General features: G+C 44.4%; 1 protein-coding gene and 1 long non-coding RNA gene across 2 annotated transcripts in view; both read left to right on the top strand.

Annotated features, from left to right (window-relative positions):
• Positions 1–21785, top strand: part of LOC139542004 (pro-neuregulin-3, membrane-bound isoform-like) — a 371276-nt gene that overhangs the window by 210034 nt on the left and 139457 nt on the right. The window lies entirely within an intron of this gene.
• On the top strand, positions 599–2976 carry LOC139542008 (uncharacterized). Its single transcript, XR_011668443.1, has 3 exons — positions 599–827; positions 1195–1903; positions 2036–2976. It is a non-coding gene; the product is annotated as an uncharacterized lncRNA (long non-coding RNA).

The following is a 21785-nucleotide window of genomic DNA, read 5'->3' as shown; positions in this document are numbered from 1 at the left end:
GGTGGATTGCTTCTTTTGTATTCCAATTTATTGGCAGGCTGCTAAACTGTTTCCACCTGGCCCACAGCGTTGTAGCCTACTTACAGTACAGCACACTTTCACTCCATGCTCCACCAGCTTCTTTCTATTGTTGTTATCTATTCCGGAACATTCCAAAAGTAAATGTGATAAATAAAACAAATTAATGAAATAGCTCAGGTCTTGAAAATATGTGAAACCTTTTTTTGAGTTGTATTTGATCTGTGCCTTGTAGCTGAGGCCATATGACTGAGCCATCAACTTGTTTATTTAGCACACATCACTTGCTGCTTATATTCAGCCAACACGCATATTTTAAGAATGTCATGGAATATAACTGAACATTTTCATTTCACATAGAATAAATACCTTAGAAATGGGGGGACATAAAAATGTTTTTTCATCCAGTCAGATAAACACTCCAAACAGCTTACCCTACCGCTCTGAGGCTTTCGCAAGGTCCTATGTGTGGTCAAAAGTAAGCACTATATTCGACTTATTTAGACACGCCCACTTGACCCAGTTCCATTCAAACGCTGTTTGTGTTTCCGTTTCACAACTTCCGTCAACGCTAGCGAATTACATCGAACGTGCATCATTAACGAATAAACAAAAACAAAACATGGCTCACATTTGGGAACACACACAAACGGCTTCACCAGGAGGAGGGAAAAGGATTGGTATTTTTTAAGACCGATGTTCAGCTCAGCCAATCAAGCAGCTCTTACCACTCTGCTTCGGTACTTGTATCCAACAACGGATCAGCAGAGACGGCTGGATGCCGTCATGCAGCCTCAATTTTGTGGAAGGTAGGCTAATAAGCAAAGTCACTTGCATTTCTATGTCTAACAGTACTTAACATAAGCGATTACAGCATACAAGAAGCCTACATGTGTTGTGGTGACAGTTACTATAATCCATAGGCTAACGTTATGGTAGAGTTCTCAGATTATATGATCAATCTCTGCATTACTTGGTCTTGTAATTTAATGTTTATAGCCTATTTTCATCATTCCTTTTATAGATGAAAGTGCGCAATACTGCCTTATCTAGACACAGAATGATAAAATAGTCAGGCTTGACATAGCAGTTAGACCAAACATTTTGTTGGATGACAGCTGAATTGAGAATGTCATGATTTATTGGTTATGTTAACATGTATTTGTGGATCAACAGAACTGCTGTATCATTGTGGGGAATCTATCAAGTATCCTGTCAAATCTCACGTTGCTGCAGCAAGGTAGGTTTATCCAGGTGAGTAGGGTATATAATGTATTTTAACATGTCAGCATCACATGCATTTCTTTGGTGTTATTAGTGTCTTTAGTGTTATTGTTTTTCTGGGCGAATAAGGTTTGTAAAATATCCTTGTGGTTGGGGGTAATGCCTAAAGTATGGTAAGTATAAGTGATCTCATCTCATTGGGAACAATGGCAAGGTAAGTTTACAATAAAACTTGCATGTGTTTTGGAAAGTTGATCGCATAGTCCTCACCTATTCCTTAGTCACACACTTGTTAATAATGGGATCTTCTCATTTTCTCTGAATGTCTTTTTTTGTAACAAACATTCTATCACAGGTGCAGAATGCAGTGTCCAGTGGGCTAACTGGCATAGCCTGCACAGATGAGCAGCGACAATGGAATTCAGGGACACGGATGAACCTTGAGCCAAAGCGGTTAAACAGCATTGACTTCACACACCATAAGGCCAGTGACCAAAATGCAGAAAAGCGTCCAGAATGTCCACCCCTGGTTCCCACTCCTGCATTCCACTCACAGGAGGAATTGAATAGGAGCCTGAGACACCTGGATCTGCCTGTGGGGAGTCTGCTCTAATCTGTTAATGCTGAACCGACAGTAATATCACAGCCAGTAGTATCCCAGGTAAAATTGGACTGAAAGGAATATTTATTTGTGGCTGTACCATTTTAACGTATTTGAACTGATGTGTGTCTCTTCTGTTCAATGCTTTCTAACTCCATATAATAACTTAATATAGTCTCTACTCTTTCCCAGCCACATGGAGAGCATGTCAATTACAACTGCCAGAAGTCCCTGTCCTTCTACAATGTGAAACCTGACACAACCCAGTGAAGCTTGACACAACCCAGTCGACTGCTTTGGAACAGATGACAAAGGAGCAGAGTGCCTCACACGTGTGGCATGACTCAAGGAAGCTTTGAGTTACTGCACGCTCAAAAAAAGAAGAAGGTCCCTATCAGGGAATCCACCAACCCTGGTAAGTTTCTCCAGGAGCATCTGTATCCCAGGTTCCCGAGGAAATGCAGCCACGCACTACGGGAAAGATAATGAGCTGATGGCCTCCCAGTGGCTGGAAGACTGTGGATACTCTGTGGACCATAGAGGCACTGCTGTCAGTGTTGAAGAGCCATGGCTATCAGCAAGCCCTGATGGAGTGCTGAACTCCAAGGAGCTGTTGGAGATCAAGTGTCCTGTCATGGGGAAGGGCTGCGATTCTCTGGAGGATGTCCTCAATGGGAAAGCCTGTGATGTGAAGGTGGTGGAGGGCACACCCCGACTGCAACCACATGGGCCACGTGGCAACTACATGCAGGTGCAAATTGGTATATTTTGCACAGGACTGAGAGAAAGTAAGGTCTGGACTCCGTTCCTTCAAGTTGTCATCCCTGTTCCCTATGATGCACAGTTCTGTGCAGAGGCTGTCCTGAGGTTGAAGGTCTTCTACTCAACACAAATGCTGCCATTTATTGTTGAGGAGCATCAGGCAGGCAGATTGTCACTGAGTGGCAAATATATGCAGCTCTGTAGATGTATGTAGTCAGATGTCTCTCCTGTTTGCAGTTACTATTAACCCATTGTTTTTCAATTAAAAGGCCTGACTTAATGCATCAACAGTCACAGTATTGTGGAAAATGTTTTGGTGGCTTTGTTTTTTATTCATATTATTGAGTATGTAAAACAAATAATTAAGTCGAGTTGTTATAGAATGAATTGACATTTATTTAACGTAACTTTTGACACAACTTTAATTCATATTGGGAAATCGACCCTCTGAATGGCATTTGACTGGTCAGTTCATTCAGCACATATTCAAAGTATTGCGTGGTGAATGATATCACTACGCAGGTTACACATTTTAGGTGAGAGGTTGATTGCGTTATCTGTGAGATGATTCTAAACCATTTGAGCCTTTGAATTACGCGTTCCACATGAACCCTCACATTAGCTAGCCATCTTGTACATGTGGTGTCCTCCTCTGACAGCTGTGCACCTCTTTTTGTGAAGGCTGGAATTGTTCATTTGACCTTCCTCTCGTGTAGCAGATCATGGATTGTGAAGCCCCGGTCAGCCATGAGCTCATCACCTGTACAGAGGTACCCCAGGAACCCAGAATCCGATGTTATATATTTGTCGCTACAACTACCTCCATATGCTGAGGAGAAGAACATCACTAGACCACAAGGTGCAATGGCCACCAGGTACTTGATAGTGTTCTGGGCGTAGTAATGGCTGAATGACTCCCCCCTTGAATCCAGATTCTTGCACTTCTGTAAAGCAGTTTAACTTCGTTCCTCAGCAGGGTTTTGTAGAGAGGTGCTGCTGGGCACTGTGTCCCTGCCTCACAGGTAGTGGGCTTTACATGATCACCTGAGCTGTGGTTGTGATCACTTAGCGATGGGTCTTCCCATTGGGTTTGGGCATCCTTCGCTGAAGGCATATCCATTCCTTCTATCTGTGTTGGCCAATCCCCATTTTCAATTTGGTGAACTCTTGAGCCTGTTGTGTCATCTGTTATGAAATCAGTATGGCTTGTTAAACAAGTCAATGGACAATTAATAACATACAGTAATTGTACAATAAAACACCATACTGCATGGATGCTACTAATACTATTTAATAATCATAATAATTAAGTATACATAACTTTTATTTCGAGTTGTAGGATATAAATTGTGCTATTATGAAACTGTGCTTAGATACAAGAGGAAGAGGGAGACAAATGAGAGCAGGCAAACTGCTCAAGCGTTTGACTTACCTGTCACTGATGACTGCCTGACCAACACACAACGCTTCTTCACAGCATTCTAATAATAGCCCTTTCACCGGAAGTGTGCCCTTGTGCATTCCTCCCCACATATATTCAAAGGTCCCGAACAGTCATTCCGATTCCCATGTAAAAAAGCCTTTTGAGTGACTAAAACATTACCCATACTTTTTAAAATTTGAATGACCTTTTCTCTCATGTCAAACTACCAGGAAGTCTGAAAAGACAGACTGAGTAGGCAGGGAGCGAGTAGGCTGAGTGATCGGGTAGCTCACCTTGACTGGCAGTAAGGATGGTCAAAAATGTCTAAATACAATTACAAAATACCATAAAGATCAATGTATTAAAACAAAATACAACATACTTGTATTTTGAAATGTATTGGTTAAAATACATGTATTTTGTATTTTATAAAACAGAAATACATTTGCAATTAGCCAGCCCAAACAGCAACAACATTTTCAGAAACATTTCACTTGCTATGACTGTGATACCTTAGTTGAAATCACTCTGGGTAAGAGTGTCTGCTAAATTACCAAAATGTAAATGTATATGTGAAAATAAACATACCACAATGAACTGCAAAGCACACTGGGTATTACTATTGGCCTTGTTTCAGGGTCATGTCTAGATGGGATACAGTTTAACCTAATTCTCCTAACCTGCTGTGTAAATTATCCTAAACCTGCTACGAAAAGTACATTTTGACAAAAGCTGTACGCCTTCTAGATAAAACCTTGTTTTGGAGCAGAGTTCCTTAGCATAATACTCAGCAAGCTTTGCAATTGTCCATTTTTACAAACACACAGTGCTGTGAAAAAGTATTTTCCCCCTTCCTGATTTCTTATTTTTTTGCACATTTGTCACGCTTAAATGTTTCAGATCATCAAACTAATTTTAATATTACACAAAATGCAGTTAAGTGATAATTTTATTTATTAAGGGAAAAAAGCTATCTGAACCATCATGGCCCTATGTGACAAAGTAATTGCCTCCCCTTGTGAAATCATGAATTTACTGTGATTATTAATCAAATTCTTTGGAGAGCTGAGTTCAATTTCACTAGCCACACCCAGGTCTGATTACTGACAGACCTGTTGAATCAAGAAATCACTTAAATAGAACGTGTCTGACAAAGTGAAGTTGGCCAAAAGATCTCAAAATGCAATATAGCATGCCGCAATCCAAATAAATTCAGGAACAGATGAGAAACAAAGTAATTGACATCTATCAATCTGGAAAGGGTTACAAAGCCATTTGTAACTCCAGCGAACCGACTCCAGCGAACCACGTGAGAGCCATTATCCACAAATGGAGAAAATTTGGAACAGTGGTGAACCTTCCCATGAGTGGCCGGCCTACCAAAATTAACCCAAGAGCGCAGCGACGACTCATCCGAGAGGTCACAAAAGAACCCACAACAACATCTAAAGAACTGCAGGCCTCACTTGCCTCAGTTAAGGTCAGTGTTCATCATGACTCAACCATAAGAAAGAGACTGGGCAAAAATGGCATCCATGGCAGAGTTCCAAGGCGAAAACCACTGCTAACCAAAAAGAACATAAAGGCTCGTCTCACTTTTGGCAAAAAACATCTTGATGATCCCCAAGACTTTTGGGGAAATATTCTGTGGACTGACGAGACAAAAGTTGAACTTTTTGGAAGGTGTGCATTCCGTTACATCTGGCATAAAAGTAACACAGTATTTTAGGAAAAGAACATCATACCAACAGTCAAATATGGTCTGGGGCTGCTTTGCTGCTTCAGGACCTGGATGACTTGCTGTGATTGATGGAACCATGAATTCTGCTCTCTACCAAAAAATCCTGAAGGTCCGGCCATCAGTTTGTGACCTCAAGCTGAAGCGCACTTGGGTTCTGCAGCAGGACAATGATCCAAAACACACCAGCAAGTCCACCTCTGAATGACTTAAAAAAAACTAAATTAAGGTTTTGGAGTGGCCTAGTCAAAGTCCGGACTTGAATCCAATTGAGATGCTGTGGCGTGACCTTAAAAAGGTGGTTCATGCTCAAAACCCTCCAATGTGGCTGAATTAAAACAATTCTGCAAAGAAGAGTGGGCCAAAATTCCTCCACAGCGATGTGAAAGACTCATTGCCAGTTATTGCAAAACCTTGATTGCAGTTGTTGCTGCTGAGAGTGGCACAACCAGTTATTAGGTTTAGGGGGCAATTACTTTTTCACATAGGGCCATGAAGGTTCGGATAGCTTTTTTCCATTAATAAATAAAATCATCACTTAAAAACTGCATTTTGTGTTTACTTGGGTTATCTTTGAGTAATATTAAAATTAGTTTGATGATCTGAAACATTTAAGTGTGACAAATATGCTAAAAAATAAGAAATCAGGAAGGGGGCAAATACTTTTTCACAGCACTGTATATAGTTCATTCAGCAGACGCTCATCACACCATAGTACCATCAGACTTCTGATACCCATGCATGGTAAAAGGGGGCCACAAATTGGTGAACAGCTATACAAATGGTACAGAAAGGTATTTTGAAAATGCAAATTACAGCTCTTGAAAGTATATTGGTACTAAATATATTGGAGTGTAGTTCAGCCCAGTGTAATAGAAATGACAAAATACTCACAAGGAGTTGAAATACATATATCAAATGCATGTAAAATAAATACTTCCCATCTCTGACTGGCGGTTCTTTGAAAACGCCTATGTCAAGCAACAGAGCGCATTAAACAGTGTTGCAATGAGAATATCAAGAGAATAAGACGTTACCATTGCTGTATAAAAATTAGAATTTTTGTGATGTAACAAAAATAGCGTAATAAAATAGCCTAATTTATCTGCCTTCCGAATGAAAACTAGTGTGAAAATTTAAGGAATGGAAAATAAACTCATCAAAAAAAGAAGCGTCCTCTCACTGTCAACTGCATTTATTTTCAGCAAACTTAACATGTGTAAATATTTGCATGAACATAACAATAACCAACAACTGAGACATAAACTGAACAAGTTCCACAGACATGTGACTAATAGAAATGGAATAATGTGTCCCTGAACAAAGAGGGGGGTCAAAATCACAAGTAACAGCCAGTATCTGGTGTGGCCACCAGCTGCATTAAGTACTGCAGTGCATCTCCTCCTCATGGACAGCACCAGATTTTCTAGTTTTGCTGTGAGATGTTACCCTACTCTTCCACCAAGGCACCTGCAAGTTCCCAGACATTTGTGGGGGGAATGGCCCTAGCCCTCACCCTCCGATCCAACAGGTCTGGGCTCTTCGCTGGCCATGGCAGAACACTGACATTCCTGTCTTGCAGGAATTCACGCACAGAACAAGCAGTACGGCTGGTGGCATTGTCATGTAGGGATGAGCCTGCAGGAAGGGTACCACATGAGGGAGGAGGATGTCTTCCCTGTAACGCACAGCGTTGAGATTGCCTGCAATGACAACAAGCTCAGTCCGATGATGCTGTGACACACCGCCCCAGACCATAACTGACCCTCCACCTCCAAATCGATTCCGCTCCAGAGTCCAGGCCTCGGTGTAACGCTCATTCCTTCGACGATAAACGCGAATCCGACCATCACCCCTGGTGAGACAAAACCGCGACTCATCAGAGAAGAGCACTTTTTACCAGTCCTGTCTGGTCCAGCAACAATGGGTTTATGCCCATAGGCGATGTTGTTGTCGGTGATGTCTGGTGAGGACCTGCCTTACAACAGTCCTAAAAGTCCTCAGTCCAGCCTCTCTCAGCCGATTGCGGACGTTCTGAGCACTGATGGAGGGATTGTGAGTTCCTGGTGTAACTCAGGCAGTTGTTGTTGCCAGCCAGTACCTGTCCCGCAGGTGTGATGTTCGGATGTACCGATCCTGTGCAGGTGTTGTTACATGTGGTCTGCCAATGCAAGGATGATCAGCTGTCCATCCTGTCTCCCTGTAGCGCTGTCTTAGGCATCTCACAGAACAGACATTGCAATTTATTGCCCTGGCCACATCTGCAGTCCTCATGCCTCCTTGCAGCATGCCTAAGGCATGTTCACGCAGATGAGCAGGGACAACTTTTGGTGTTTTTCATAGTCAGTAGAAAGGCCTCTTCAGTGTCCTAAGTTTTCATAACTGTGACCTTAATTGCCTACCGTCTGTAAGCTGTTAGTGTCTTACTGACCATTCCACATCTGCATGTTCATTAATTGTTTATGGTTCATTGAACAAGCATTGGAAACAGTGTTTAAACCCTTTACAATGAAGATCTGTGAAGTTATTTGGATTTTTAAATTATCTTTGAAAGACTTTTTTGGCTAAATTGAGTTCATTTTGCGTGGCCTGGTGCCCCTGTTGGGTCGAGATTTCACTTAAGCACCAATAGAATAGCCTACAAGGCGTAAGACTGCCTACCCGGGGCATCGGGCCAGGTAAAACGAACTCACCCAACGTTCTGGATGATGCACCATGTTGCCTTGTTGACAACATGACAGAGCGACGCAGATTACTGTTGGATTTGAGAAGGGCTTTACCTCCCAGTGCCCCGCGGCTCAGCATAATCGAATCCACCCAATGTTTGACATAGGGGAGGGAACCCGCAACTTTATCATCAAACTTTATCAATGAAGAATCAACAGTAATTTTTCATTCTTTTGAAGTCCTACTTTCCTCTGGTTTCATCCAAATATGATCCAATTTGATGAAAAACATGATTTTGACTGTTTCGGAACCTTTCAAAGCATTTTATTGGAGTGTAAACATGGCTAGACAGAGTTTCCACTATGTTTCTTATACCGGCCCCTTCCTTTAAATCCATGAAGGGAAGTGAATAAGTGCACACTTTAGGGAAGAAGGACAGGTTATTGGGAAGCAGCATATAACTCAAACAACCCCTATAAAAATAACTCAATGAGCCCCTCTTGTCCTGCACAGCGTTTGAGTTAATTAAGGGCATTGATACTGCCAGTTCAGCCTCACTATCACCATCCCTCTCTCATGTAAACAGTCCAAGCAGGGCTGTCCATCAAAATCACTCCAAACTAAAATTATGCTTGGCTCACCCGGCGCTCTCCCTAACTCTCCCTCTGTGCTCTGCTTTAGTATACACACATGAATATTTTTGTGTTTATGGCAATAAATCAAATCAAATTCTATTGGTCACATACACATGTTTAGCAAATGTTTTTGCGGGTGTAGCGAAATGCTTGTATTTGTAGCGCCAGCAGTGCAGTAAAATCTAACAAGTAGTATCTAAAAAATTCACAACAATACAAAAAATACACACAAGGAATGGAATTAAGAATATATAAATATTTAGACTAGCAATGTCGGAGCGACAGACTAAAATAGAGTAGAATAGAATACAGTATATACATATACAAAATATGTAAACATTATTAAAGATACTAGTGTTCCATTATTTAAGTGGCCAGTGATGTCAAGTCTACTTATATAGGGCAGTAGCCTCTAAGGTGGTAATGATTGCTATTTAACAGTCTGATGGCCTTGAGATAGAAGCTGTTTTTCAGTCTCTCGGTCCCAGCTTTGATGCATCTGTACTGACCTCGCCATCTGGGTGATAGCGGGGTGAACATGCAGTACCTCGGGTTGTTGTCCTTGATCTTTTTGGCCTTTCTGTGACATTGGATGCTGAAGGTGTCATGGAGGGCAGGTTGTTTGCCCCCGGTGATGCGGTGTGCAGACCGCACCAGCCTCTGGAGAGCCTTGCGGTTGAGGGCGGTGCAGTTGCCGTATCAAGCTGTGATACATCCCAACAGGGTGTTCTCGATTGTGCATCTGTAAAAGTTTGTCAGGGTTTTGGGGGACAAGCCACATTTCTTCATCCTCCTGAGGTTGAAGATGCGCTGTAACGCCTTCTTCACCACACTGTGTGGGTGGACCATTTCAGTGTGCCTGTGTATGCAGAGGAACTTTCCACATTCTCCACTGCGGTCCTGTCGATGTGGATAGGGGGATGCTCCCTTTGCTGTTTCCTGAAGTCCACGATCAGCTCCTTTGTTTTGTTGATGTTGAGTGAGAAGTTGTTTTCCTGACACCACACTCCCAGGGCCCTCAACTCCTCCCTGTAGGCTGTCTCGTCATTGTTGGTAATCAGGCCTACTACTGTTGTGTTGTCTGCAAACTTGATGATTGAGTTGGAGGCGTGCGTAGCCACGCAGTCATGGGTGAACAGGGAATACAGGAGGGGGCTGAGCACGCACCCTTGTGGGGCCCCTGTGTTGAGGATCAGCCAAGTGGAGGTGTTGTTTCCTACCTTCACCACCTGGGGGCGGCACTTCAGGAAGTTCAGGACCCAGTTTCACAGTACGGGGTTCAGACCCAGGGCCCCTAGATTAATGATGAGCATGGGGGTAATATGGTGTTGAATGCTGAGCTATAGTCAGTGAAGATCATTCTTACATAGGTATTCCTCTTGTCCAGATGGGATAGGGCATTGTGCAATGCAATGGCGATTGCATCACCTGTGGACCTATTGGGGCAGTAAGCAAATTGAAGTGCATCTAGGCTGTAAGGTAGCGTTGATATGATACCTGACTAGTCTCTCAAAGCATGATGACAGAAATGAGTGCTCTACGGCGATAGTCATTTCGTTCAGTTACCTTTGCTTTCTTGGGTACAGGAACAATGATGGCCATCTTGAAACAACTGGGGACAACAGACTGGGATAGGGAGCCAGCTGGTCTGCACACTGAGGACGTGGCTAGAGATGCTGTCTGGGCCGATAGAAATGTCTTACACACATCGGCCACAGAGAATGAGAACCCACAGTCCTTGGTAGCTTGCCACTTTGGTGGCACTGTGTTATCCTCAAAGCCAGCGAAAAATGTGTTTAGCTTATCCGGAAGCAAGACGTCAGTGTCCGCGACGTGGCTTGTTTTCCCTTTGTAGTCCCCAATTGTCTGTAGACCTTGCCATATACAGCGGGTATAGAAAGTCAGCAGCCCCTTTCAAAATGTTCACCTTTTGTTGCCTTACTGCCTGAAATGAAAACACATCAAATCAGTCTTTTTCCGGCTTTATTTACACACGGTGTCGTAGAAATATTGGTTCAATATGTCACGCCCTGGCTATAGAGAGGTTTTTTATTCTCTATTTTGGTTAGGCCAGGGTGTGACTAGGGTGGGCAGTCTATGTTCTTTTTTCTATGTTGTTGGTTTTCTATATGTTTGGCCTGGTGTGGTTCCAATCAGAGGCAGCTGTCTATCGTTGTCTCTGATTGGGAGCCATACTTAGGTAGCCTGTTTTCCCATTTTGTGTTGTGGGTGATTAATTTCTGTTTAGTGTGTGTTGCACCTGACGGAGCTGTTTCGGTTGTCACTTTGTTGTTTTTTTGCTTTTTAGTGTTCAGTTTCTATTAAACATGACGAACACTTACCACGCTGCGTTTTGGTCTTCACCTTCTTCCGACAACAGCCGTTACACATGAACATTTCTCAAATACCGGATCTTGCTAATTCAAAGTAGACTTTATTACAAAGTAACAAGCCGAGCTGGTCCATGGATCAACTGTTTTTCCCAGCCTCAGCACACTCCTTTATTACAGTTTCATCTTTACATCACATACATGGTCACTCCTCTCTACGTAAATGATCAACTCTTTTTGGCTTAGCACCACTATTGTTTCACACCCTAAGTTCTTTCTTTGAGGCGGGCTTTTTCCCGCCTCTACAAATCATTTAACACTCTACAAATCACTGAACCGATTATATTGGTGGTGCAACTGTGACAGTTTGGTTAAAAAAATAATAGGTGCCACTCCCAGGCTGCAATCACAAGTACATTCATTATATAGATTATATCAGCACCCACCAGGCTATAGTCATAAGTACATTCATTATATAGATTATATCAGCACCCACCAGGCTATAGTCATAAGTACATTCATTACAGTGATTATGACACTTCTTATCAGGGAATGCATCTGGATTACAATGTCTGTCTATTTATTTTGTATTTTGGCTTTTCTTATACTATACAGGTGTGGTTACAGGTTCCTTTAAACCTTTTAATGATTCTGTTTCATTATATTATTATTTCACAATATGCTACTGAAAAATCACCATAACCCACAATATCCAAGTGGGGGGGGGGGGGGAACTCAGAAAATGTATAAAAATTAAAACAGGAAAATACCCTATTTGGATAAGTGAACACCCCCCTGAGTATTAACTTGGTGGAACCACCTTTTGCTTGAATTACAGCCATGAGTCTCTTTGAAAACGTCTCTACCAACTTCGCACAACCAGACTGTGCAACATTTGCCCATTCTTCCTTGCAGAATTGTTCAAGCGAAATCATATTGCATGGTGATCGCTCTTGGACCGCACTTTTCAAGTCATTCCACAGATTCTCAATGGGATTTTGGTCGGGGCTCTGACTAGGCCACTCAAGGACATTCACCTTCTTGTCCTTCAGCCACTGTACGGTTGCTTTGGTGGTGTGCCTTGGGTTATTGTCATGTTGAACCATCTTCCCATTTTCCACTTCCTGGCAGGTATTTTGCACTGTCTATTTTCCCTTCTATCCTGACAAGTGCTGCCGCCGCCATGATTTACTGTAGGCATGAGGTCCTTTGTGTAGAAAGATGTATTGGGTTTTCGCCAGACATATTGTTTTGATTTCAGGCCAAAAAGTTAAATTTGGTCTCATCTGACCACAGCACGTTTTGCCAATTGGCCTCGTAATCTACAATGTGCTTTTTAGTAAAGCTCAAACGAGACTTGATTTGGCTTTTTTTGAGGAGTGTTTTTTTTCTTGCCACCTTCCCATAGAGACCAGATTTGTGGAGCGCTTGTGATATTGTTGTCACATGCACACATTGACCAGTCTTTGCCATAAATGCCTGAAGCTCCTTCAAAGTCGCCATTGGCTTCCTCTCTGATCAGTCTCCTCCTTGCCCGGTCATTGAGTTTGGAGGGACGGCCTGATCTATGCAGGGTCTGGGTGGTGCCATACGCCTTCCACTTCTTAATAATGGCCTTAACTGTGCTCCGAGGGATAGACAACGCCTTTGAAATCTTTTTATATCCATCCTCTGACTTGTGCCTTTCCAAAACTTTCTCGTAGATCTTTTGAAAGTACCATTCCGCCCATAGTGGATTCTTTGCTTTGAATTGCACTACTAAGCAGTGGAGTCCTCTATGAACAACTGCTTTTTTCTGAACTAATCAAAGTCACTACAATTGATTGATTTGTGATCTGGAAGGTGGTTGGATATACCGCAGCAAGTTTGCAATTCTAAGGGGGGGGGGGGGGGGGGTGTTCACTTTTCCTAATAGGGAATTTTACTGTTTTACTTGCAATGAGTTAAAAAAAAAAAAAAGTTCACTTAAAGCCAGAAAAAGTCAAATTTGATGTGTTTTCATTTCAGGCTGTAAGGCAACAAAAGGTTTTGAAAGGGGGTGGTGACTTTCTTACCCACTGTAAGTCTCGTGTCTGAACCGATGAATTGCAACTCCTTTGTCTCTGTACTGACGTTTTGCCTGTTTGATTGCCTTACGGAATAACTACACTGTTTGTATTCGGCCATTTTCCCAGTCACATTTCCATTGTTAAATGTGGTGGTTTGCGCTTTCTGTTTTGTGAGAATGCTGCCATCTATCCATTGTTTCTGGTTTGGGTAGGTTTTAATAGTCACAGTGAGTACAACATCTGCTATACATTTCCTTATAAACTCAGTCACTGTATATTCCTCAATATTATTTTCAGAGGTTACCCGGGAACATATCCCAGTCCGCGTGTTCAAAACAATCTTGAAGCATGGATCAGACCAGCGTTGAATAGTCTGTAGCACGGGTACTTTCTGCCTATAGGAAGGGAGAAGCAAAATGTAGTCGTGATCAGATTTGCCGAAGGGAGAGGCCCTCCCCTGTTTTTCTCAGATTAGCTTTGTTAAAATCCCTACAATAAATGTGGCCTCAGGATATGTGGTTTCCAGTTTGCATAGAGTCCAGTGTAGTTCTTTGAGGGCTGTCGTGGTATCGGCTTGAGGGGGAAAATACACGACTGTGACTATAACCGAAAATAATTATCTTGGGCGGTAATACGGTCAGCATTTGACTGTGTGTAACGGCTGTCGCTCTCCTCATCCTCGGATGAGGTGAGGAGAGAAGGATCTTCTGACCAAAATGCGGGTTCAGGGAAATATGCCATCTTTATTATATATTTGACAGCCACGAAACAAAACTACAAAATAACAAAACGACGTTGAACGAAACGAAACAAACAAACGCTACAGTCCCATGTGGTACGAACATACATACAGACATAGGAGACAATCACCCACAACGAACACTGTGACAACGCCTACCTAAATATGACTCTTAATTAGAGGAACGCCAAACACCTGCCTCTAATTAAGAGCCATACCAGGCAACCCAAAACCAACACAGAAACAGAAAACATAGAATGCCCACCCAACCTCACGTCCTGACCAACTAACACACAAAAACTAACATAAATAGGTCAGGAACGTGACAGTACCCCCCCCACAAGGTGCGAACTCCGGACGCACCAGCACAAAATCTAGGGGAGGGTCTGGGTGGGCATCTAACCACGGTGGTGGTTCAGGCTCGGGGCGCGGTTCCCACCCCACCATAATCCATCCTAACTTCCTCCCTCCAAGAATGTCCACCCTCTTTTGACCCCCACAAAATTCCCTTAACAACATATCTAATAGGGACAACCCCGGGACAGAGAGATAAATCAAGAAAGAGGGATAGATAAGAATATAGAGATAGATGAAGATAGAGAGGGAGATTAGGATAGAGGGGCAACTCCGGACTGAAAGGCAGCTCCGGACAGAGAGACAGCTCTGGACTGATGGGCAGTTCTGGGTATCCAGCCTTTTCAGGCTGAAGGGCAGCTCATGGCTGACTGACGAATCTCGATGCTCATGGCTGGCTGACGGCTCTCGACGCTCATGGCAGGCTGACGGCTCTCGACGCTCATGGCAGGCTGACGGCTCTCGACGCTCATGGCAGGCTGACGGCTCTCGACGCTCATGGCAGGCTGACGGCTCTCGACGCTCATGGCAGGCTGACGGCTCTCGACGCTCATGGCAGGCTGACGGCTCTCGACGCTCATGGCTCTCTGACGGCTCTGGCTGCTCATGGCTCTCTAACGGCTCTAGCTGCTCATGGCTCTCTGACGGCTCTGGCTGCTCATGGCTCTCTGACGGCTCTGGCTGCTCATGGCTCTCTGACGGCTCTGGCTGCTCATGGCTCTCTGACGGCTCTGGCAGATCCTGTCTGATTGGCGGCTCTGGCAGATCCTGTCTGGTTGGCGGCTCTGGCAGATCCTGTCTGGTTGGCGGCTCTGGCAGATCCTGTCTGGTTGGCGGCTCTGGCAGATCCTGTCTGGTTGGCGGCTCTGGCAGATCCTGTCTGGTTGGCGGCTCTGGCAGATCCTGTCTGGTTGGCGGCTCTGGCAGATCCTGTCTGGTTGGCGGCTCTGGCAGATCCTGTCTGGTTGGCGGCTCTGGCAGATCCTGTCTAGTTGGCGGCTCTGGCAGATCCTGTCTGGCGGGCGGCTCTAGCGGCTCCTGTCTGGCTGACGGCTCTAGCGGCTCCTGTCTGGCGGATGGCTCTGTAGGCTCATGGCAGACGGGCGGCTTTGCAGGCTCATGGCAGACGGGCGGCTTTGCAGGCTCCTGGCAGACGGATGGCTCAGATGGCGCTGGGGAGACGGATGGCTCAGATGGCGCTGGGGAGACGGATGGCTCAGATGGCGCTGGTGAGACGGATGGCTCTGGCCGGATACGGCGCACTGTAGACCTGGTGCGTGGTGCCGGAACTGGAGGCACCGTGCTAATGATAAGCACCTTCCTACTAGTGCGGGGAGCAGGGACAGGGCACACTGTATTCTCAAAGCCTACTCTATCCCTGATGCGTGGTACCGGCACTGGTGACACCGGGCTGAGGACAAGCACATCAGGATTAGTAGGGGGAGAAGATACAGTGGGTTCAGGGCTCTGGAGACGCACAGGTAGCTTAGTGCGTGGGCCCGGAACTGGAGGCACCGGGCTAGATACACGCACTACAGGGAGAGTGCGTGGAGGAGGAACAGGGCTCAGGATACGCACTGGTAGCCTAGTGCGTAGTGTAGACACTGTAGGTACTAGGCTGGGGCGGGGAGGTGGTGCCGGAAATACCGGACCGTGGAGGCGTACTGGCACTCTTGAGCATTGAGCTTGCCCAACCTTACCTGGTTGAATACTCCCGGTTGCCCGACCAGTGCGGGGAGGTGGAATAACCCGCACCGGGCTATGTAGGCGAACCGGGGAAACCATGCGTAAGGCAGGTGCCATGTATGCCGGCCCGAGGAGACGCACTGGAGACCAGACGCGTTGAGCCGGCCTCATGACACCTGGCTCAATACTCAATCTAGCCCTACCAGTGCGGGGAGGTGGAATAACCCGCACTGGGCTATGCACTCGTACAGGAGACACCGTGCGCTCTACTGCGTAACACGGCGCCTGCCCGTACTCCCGCTCTCCACGGTAAGCCTGGGAAGTGGGCGCAGGTCTCCTACCTGCCCTTGGCCCACTATCTCCTAGCCCCCCCCCAAGAAATTTTTGGGAATTACTCACGGGCTTTTTTGGCTTCCGTGCCAGACGCGTTCCCTCATAGCTCCGGTTCCTCTCCCAGGTAGCCTCTGCTCTCCTCAATGCCTCCACCTGTTCCCATGGGAGGCGATCCCTCCCAGCCAGGATCTCCTCCCAAGTGTAGCAACCCTTTCCATCCAAAACATCGTCCCATGTCCATTGCTCCTTTCTCTCCTGTCCCTTACTCCGTTTCGTTTTCCCTTGCCGCTTGGTCTTAGCGTGTTGGTGGGTGATTCTGTAACGGCTGTCGCTCTCCTCATCCTCGGATGAGGTGAGGAGAGAAGGATCTTCTGACCAAAATGCGGGTTCAGGGAAATATGCCATCTTTATTATATATTTGACAGCCACGAAACAAAACTACAAAATAACAAAACGACGTTGAACGAAACGAAACAAACAAACGCTACAGTCCCATGTGGTACGAACATACATACAGACATAGGAGACAATCACCCACAACGAACACTGTGACAACGCCTACCTAAATATGACTCTTAATTAGAGGAACGCCAAACACCTGCCTCTAATTAAGAGCCATACCAGGCAACCCAAAACCAACACAGAAACAGAAAACATAGAATGCCCACCCAACCTCACGTCCTGACCAACTAACACACAAAAACTAACATAAATAGGTCAGGAACGTGACACTGTGAGGTATTCTAGGTCGAGTGAACAAAAGGACTTGAGTTTCTGTATGTTTTCACAATCACACCATGAGTAGTTAATCATGAAACATACACCCCCGTCCTTCTTCCTCCCGGAGAGATCTTTACTCCTGTCTGCGCGATGAACTGAGAACCCAACTGGCTGTATGGGCTCAGACCCTATATCCTGAGAGAGCCATGTTTCCCTGAAACAGAGTATGTTACAATCCCTGATGTCTCTCTGGAAGGAGATCCTAGCCCTGAGCTCGTCAACTTTATTATCCAGAGACTGAACATTAGCAAGTAATATACTCGGAAGCGGTGGGTGGTGTGCGTGCCTTCTGAGTCGAACTAGGAGTCCACTCTGAATACCTCTTCTTCGCTGGCGGTGACCTCCAAAATGACCTCCAGCAGGTCTCATGCTACCACTAGAGTGAAAGCACCGCCAGCATTCAAAAGTGACCAAAACATCAGCCAGGAAGCATAGGAACTGAGAAGTGGTCTGTGGTCACCACCTACAGAACCACTCCTTTATTGGGGGTGTCTTGCTAATTGCCTATAATTTCCACCTTTTGTCTATTCCATTTGCACAACAGCATGTGAAATTTATTGTCAATCAGTGTTGCTTCCTAAGTGGACAGTTTGATTTCACAGAAGTGTGATTGACTTGGAGTTACATTGTGTTGTTTAAGTGTTCCCTTTATTTTTTTGAGCAGTGTATATATTTTTAAGGAAGACTGGGCGCATGCATCCCAAATGGCACCCTATTCCCAATATAGTGCACTACTTTTGATGAGGGCATAGGGAAAAGTGTGACTTTTGGGTCATAGCCAGTGGCCGCTGTTTGGCTGAATACCCGGTGCATGAGGAGATTTGAGTTGTCAACAAAGCAGTATGACAGAAATATGATGCCACATTTTCGATCTACGGTAGTTTCTTTCACAAAATACAAAGCGATCTGTGCATTCGAAAAACAACATAAATATGTAAAACCAGTCAGTCTTTTAATGACAAAGAATACAGTCAGTCCACCCTAAACTCTAGCTTACTAGGAATTGTTTCATTGTGCAGTGTAACGTAATATATACCGTATTAAGCTGTTATTTAGCTGCTATTCATGAAAATTTTATAAAAATTGCACATCAAATAACCTAACAATGAGGAAAAAATAAGTCGGTTTGAGGATGAATTCAGCCACTTTATTGTTGAACTCAGAAGGTTGTGTCTGGGAAATAATAGCCTACACAAATGGGCTGCAATATTCAAGGTAAATTACATCAAATTAAAAGTCTCCTGAAGTCCTCTTTCTCTTAGAAAAAAGTGTCGCTGCGTCTGTGCTTGTCTCTCTCTTTTTTTTCTACATAGAGGCCTACAGTATCCGACTGCATCGCCTTGCATTTTTGTGTGCAAATGTTTTCACCACGGCCTATAGGTCCAGTTTGCGGCCCGACTCTTTTCTCTACTGAGTATTGCCAACACAGACTTTCCGGAAACATTGTGCATTATTTGTCCATTGCGCTGCATACAATTTAAACTTAGTCTTGAATGATGCATGCCAAGATATACCAGCGATAAGGGACCGTTGATATTGTAACAATACAACTCAATTTCCAGTTCACCAGTATAAATGAAATCAAAAATCCCTTTTTTTGTTCAAGCTCTCAAGAACCGTTGTCTGCTAAAGATGATATCTTTTCATCTGCCAATTTATTGGCTGTCCAGTATCCCCAGAGCTTCCTATTCAGCTAATCTCTTTCCGTAACATGTTGAGGCCGGCAATTAAGGTGAATGAGAGGCTCAATAATAGAACTGCTATATTTGAAGCACCACTTCTTCCTACCCAGTTTCTCTGGTGCTGCCACCGCAATCAAGCTGTTTTTACACTGTAACTTCACTAACATTCATAAAGAACTACCAAAGAAGGTTCAGGCTCTCAGTCTGATATGCGTTTTTGACCACAGCATTTGTTTACCGATATCCCCTTACTTTCAGTCAGTTAAATGTTTTCTTTTTCAAGGCCTAAGGCCCTTTTTTGGTCACATCCCTGAAGCCCAAGAAACGAACACTTCGTTTCCTAGTACATATGGAAATTAAATTGGTTTATGAATTACTTTTTGGAGGGTTACTGTGCCTGATGACAGGCACATGGGCACCCAGAGATTGTGTGCCCCACCGCCTTGTGGGGGCTGCAAGGATGCCCGGTACACCAGTGAAGCCAGTGAGTAGAATGAAATACCCCCCTATACACAGAACTAGGGTCAGTTTTGAGTTTATTTCCCTCTAGTGGTTATTGGTTAAACTGGTCATATATCAGTGCTTATGGGGTATTCTCCTCCTCCCCTCTCATATTTTAGTAATAAGGCCCGAGGGGGTGTGGTATACGTTTAATATACCACGGCTAAGGGTTTTTCTTAAGCACGACGCAATGCAGAGTGCCTGGATACAGCCCTTAGCCGTGGTATATTGGCCATATATCACAAACCCCTGAGGTCCCTTATTGCTATTTTAAACTGTTTACCAAGGTAATTAGAACAGTAAAAACGAATGCTGCTTGTCTAACGAGTGACGGGGGACATGGTGGTGAGGACGATGGAGTGGCACCTGGGGAGGGGTGTTCCATGGCGACAGAGAGGCCACCGGCTGCAGGGCAGTGGGAAGATGGCAGCGCAGTGGGAGGCGAGTTACAAGTGGATCGGGAATTCAATGAGGCCTTTGGGAAGAAGGGCTTACATTTTGTGCACTTAAACGTCCGAAGCCTACTACCGAAGATTGATGAGATACGCCTGTTGGTTTGCAAATCAGAGATGGGTGTCTTATGTTTTACTGAGACATGGTTGGATTCATCTGTTTGTGACTCAGAAATTGAGATAAGTAATTACTCTGTTGTCAGGAAGGATCGGAATCGGAACGGTGGGGTAATATGTGCGTCTGTAAGATCAGACATTGCTTTTAACGTCAGATCAGATTTAAACGCTGATCTGGAGATTGTCTGGCTGGATATCTGCCTTCCCAAAACCAAGCCGATTTTGTTGGGGGTGTGTTATAGGCCGCCCAAGCAGAATGCGTTCTATGAAGGTCTTGAAATTGTGTTGTCAAACTGTAATGATTCGCTGTTGAAGGAAATCATTTTGTTAGGGGATTTCAATACTGATGTCTGCAAAAAGAATAGCCCAACCCATAATGTATTTATGCACTTTTGTAGATCACTTGCTCTGACCCAAATTATAAAAGATCCCACCAGGATATGTGAAACAGTGCAAAGTACAACTGACTTAATATTGGTGTCTGATAAATCTAAAATATCGCAGAGTGGAGTAATAATCAAATCAAATGTATTTATATAGCCCTTCTTACATCAGCTGATATCTCAAAGTGCTGTACAGAAACCCAGCCTAAAACCCCAAACAGCAAGCAACGCAGGTGTAGAAGCACGGTGGCTAGGAAAAACTCCCTAGAAAGGCTAAAACCTAGGAAGCAACCTAGAGAGGAACCAGGCTATGAGGGGTGGCCAGTCCTCTTCTGGCTGTGCCGGGTGGATATTATAACAGAACATGGCCAAGATGTTCATAAATGACCAGCATGGTCAAATAATAATAATCACAGTAGTTGTCGAGGGTGCGGCAAGTCAGCACCTCAGGAGTAAATGTCAGTTGGCATTTCATAGCCGATCATTAAGAGTATCTCTACCGCTCCTGCTGTCTCTAGAGAGTTGAAAACAGCAGGACTGGGACAGGTAGCACGTCCGGTGAACAGGTCAGGGTTCCATAGCCGCAGGCAGAACAGTTGAAACTGGAGCAGCAGCACGGCCAGGTGGACTGGGGACAGCAAGGAGTCTTCATGCCAGGAATTCCTGAGGCATGGTCCTAGGGCTCAGGTCCTCCGAGAGAGAGAAAGAAAGAGAGAAAGAGAGAATTAGATCGAGCATACAGGAGATAGAGCAAGACAGGAGAAGTACTCCAGATATAACAAACTGACCCTAGCCCCCCGACACATAAACTACTGCAGCATAAATAGTCTATGGAATCAGTGATCATTTTATTACATTTTGCACAAGGAGGATTTTTAAAGATATATTTAAGTGTCACAAAACCGTTAGAATCATAGGACTCAAAAAATACTGTGTAGAAAGGTTTAGGGAGGAAGTGGATAAAATTGACTGGTAACCTGTGCTGAATAGTGTAGGGGTAGACAGTGCCTGGGAAGCCTTTAAATGTAGATTCCTTGATGTGGTGAATGTGATGGCTCCCATTAGACGGGTCAGGGTAAAGCAGAGATCTAGCCCTTGGTTTAATCATGAGATTCTAGAATCTATCCAAGCAAGGAATAAGGCCTTTAAGAAATTTAAGAACTCTCAAGAACAGCATGATTTTATCCTATATACTGTAAATGTCACAGAAATGAAGCACAGAGCAGGATGGATGAAGCAAAGAGGTGTTACTTTGCTGAGAAAATAATTGAAAACAAAAATGACACTAAAAAGCTTTGGAAATCCGTTAAGG

The sequence above is a fragment of the Salvelinus alpinus genome, chromosome 17 (assembly GCF_045679555.1).
Source record: "Salvelinus alpinus chromosome 17, SLU_Salpinus.1, whole genome shotgun sequence".
Taxonomy (NCBI): domain Eukaryota; kingdom Metazoa; phylum Chordata; class Actinopteri; order Salmoniformes; family Salmonidae; genus Salvelinus; species Salvelinus alpinus.
Note: the sequence above shows the minus strand (reverse complement) of the source record. Positions and strands in the feature narration are given on the sequence as shown.